Source organism: Anabrus simplex, chromosome 1 (assembly GCF_040414725.1).
Source record: "Anabrus simplex isolate iqAnaSimp1 chromosome 1, ASM4041472v1, whole genome shotgun sequence".
Classification (NCBI taxonomy): domain Eukaryota; kingdom Metazoa; phylum Arthropoda; class Insecta; order Orthoptera; family Tettigoniidae; genus Anabrus; species Anabrus simplex.
In genome coordinates this window covers 33319944-33322443 of record NC_090265.1, presented here as the reverse complement: position 1 = coordinate 33322443, position 2500 = coordinate 33319944, and the positions used below count along the sequence as shown (strand labels likewise).

The 2500-nt window shown below is 35.6% G+C and overlaps 1 long non-coding RNA gene across 1 annotated transcript; it reads right to left on the bottom strand.

Moving 5' to 3' along the window:
* Positions 1 to 1071: 1071 nt before the first annotated feature.
* LOC137497012 (uncharacterized) lies at positions 1072 to 2275 on the bottom strand. Its single transcript, XR_011017595.1, has 3 exons — positions 2164 to 2275; positions 1694 to 1852; positions 1072 to 1407 (listed from the first exon to the last, which is right to left on the bottom strand). It is a non-coding gene; the product is annotated as an uncharacterized lncRNA (long non-coding RNA).
* Between the last annotated feature and the right edge of the window lie 225 nt (positions 2276 to 2500).

The window sequence follows — 2500 nt, the reverse complement described above, 5'->3', positions numbered from 1 at the left end:
GTTATACGGTGGCAGGGAGGGATTCTGTCAGGTATAACTGTAGTAAGAATTTTGTCCTATGCAAACAACTTGGTCTATTGAAATTGTGCAATCTAATATTAATGGATCTACAGCACAAGAAATAAAATAATCAGTCTACCTTGATGCCCTCTGTAGGCCTATATGTTATTAATAAATTATAAGTACGGTAACAGACATGAAAGTAGTGATTGCTGGTGCAGACAGGTACAATGGCAGGAGAGTACTTGGAATGAGGAGATAAAATAGAACTGAATGTCAGGTTGAGAATACAAAACTGGAACAGGTAGATAATTTCAAATAGGTATTTAGGATGTGTATTTTCGCAGGATGGCAGTATAGCAAGCAACATTGAACACAGATGCAGTAAACCCAATGCAATGAGCTTGCAGTTGTGATCAACAGTATTCTGTAAGAAGGCAGTCAGCTCCTGGACAAAACTACTAATGTCTTTACACTGGTCTGGTTTCAGACCACCTGTGCTGTACAAACCTAGTGCAATGAGTTTGCAGTTGCGATCAACAGTATACCGTAAGAAGGAAGTCAGCTCTTGGACAGAACTATCAATACGCTGGTCTGGTTTCAGACCACCTGTGCTGTACAAACCTAGTGCAATGAGTTTGCAGTTGTGATCAACAGTATACCGTAAGAAGGAAGTCAGCTCTTGGACAGAACTATCAATATGCTGGTCTGGTTTCAGACCACCTGTGCTGTACAACTGCTTACTACATACACACAGAAAGGACCTACTACATGTATTTCAAAATACTCCTTTCCTTGTAAACCATACATGTTCTACCACATAAAATATACAAATTAAGATGTTGTAATAATGCTAATAATTAATAAAAATTGGAGTTAAGGTTCTTTCCCATCAGGTGCTAATACACATAACTCACTGAGGATTCCAATAACTATTGATAGATAAGTATAACAAAAAATGATTTAATTTAAAAAGTAGAACATTTCTCAAGAACATAAATTTTATTAGATTCTTTCTTGGTCTAACACTGTATACAACAGTTTCTGAATTTTAACTTTGAAAACCCTTCAACCTAGTACACTCATTCTTTCCATGTCATCATGAAGACACTAAAAATAACATTGATTATATTTTCTTTTCAGTTTTCAGTATCTTTTCTAGATATTCACTTAACACATCACTGTCACTTTCACATTTCTGTTTCTTTTATTTTTAACTGCTGACAAAGCTGTTTGTAGAAGCAGAAGCCACTGGACTGGAAGTTGAAGTCCCTTCAGTAATTTCTGAACTGTAGGAGTTAAACCCCTCCAACACAAATTATTTCTGCTTCCTCCTCCTATATTTCAGCTTGGTGAAAAGGCTCTCATACACCAGGTGCCACTTCCATAGATGTGTTTGTTATAGAACTGAAAAAATGAACAACATATTAATGCAATTCTTCTAAATTGGAGCTACATTTTAGTCTGGACACAAGCCTTCTGTTTAAGAAATTGTTACTTTCAATAATTATTTTAGTAAGATGATTGTTAGGTTAGATTATATTATATTACTTTCAGTTATATCTGATAAATTAATGAACAGATGGGTGGAACTTATGGCCTACAGACTGAATCTTCCCCTCACTCTTTCACAACTAGAACACTGGTCTGTAATGTAGGCCTACTTTTAAAAATAAATATTACAGAATTGTACCTTCTTCCAGCAATGAAGAGTTCCAGAAAGTTGAGGGCATTGAAGTAGACCCATTTTATGTTTTCTGTACAGCAGAACCTGGGAGGAGAGGGAGGATGTTATCTCTCCAAGTTCGATATCCAGCCCTCAGAATTTGCCATGTTTTGGCACAACTTTTTCCTGAAACAATGAATCAGAATATTGTGACAAAGAAAATATACATGTAGTAGGCCTACTTATGGCATAGGCCTACACTTATTTGTCATTAAAGCAAACAATGGTATTCATTTCATTAGGTACGAGATGGAGGTTAGGAAAGCACTGCTTATGTTTTCCAAACATTTCTCCAATTAAGTTACAAGAATGATAATTACTACTTCTCCTAGTGTAACTCTTTTTACCAATCTATTCCGTATAATATATTTTATCAATAAATAATCTAAGATAACACTATTCATAAGATAATCGTAATAAATCTAATAATTACTTACCAGTTTTTGTCCCAATTCTCCACACTATAGAATGCCATACAAAATTCACGGTCTCCCTATTACTATATCCAGGGAGTCTAGGATTATACACCACTTTGTTTTCATACACTAAGCAAATTAATGTTTCTTTTTCATCAACAGATGACTATGTTGCGTCCGCCATTATCGAACTTCTTCTTCTTCTTGGTTAGTTTTTGGACATCGTCGTAAGACGCTACGTCCAGTCACTGGTGTGCGGGATAATTAATGTCTAGGAGAGGAACCAACATTAGAAGAAAATAGTACACTACAAGATAATAGGGTTAGCTATGTAATGAAGCTAATGACAGCCGGGGAT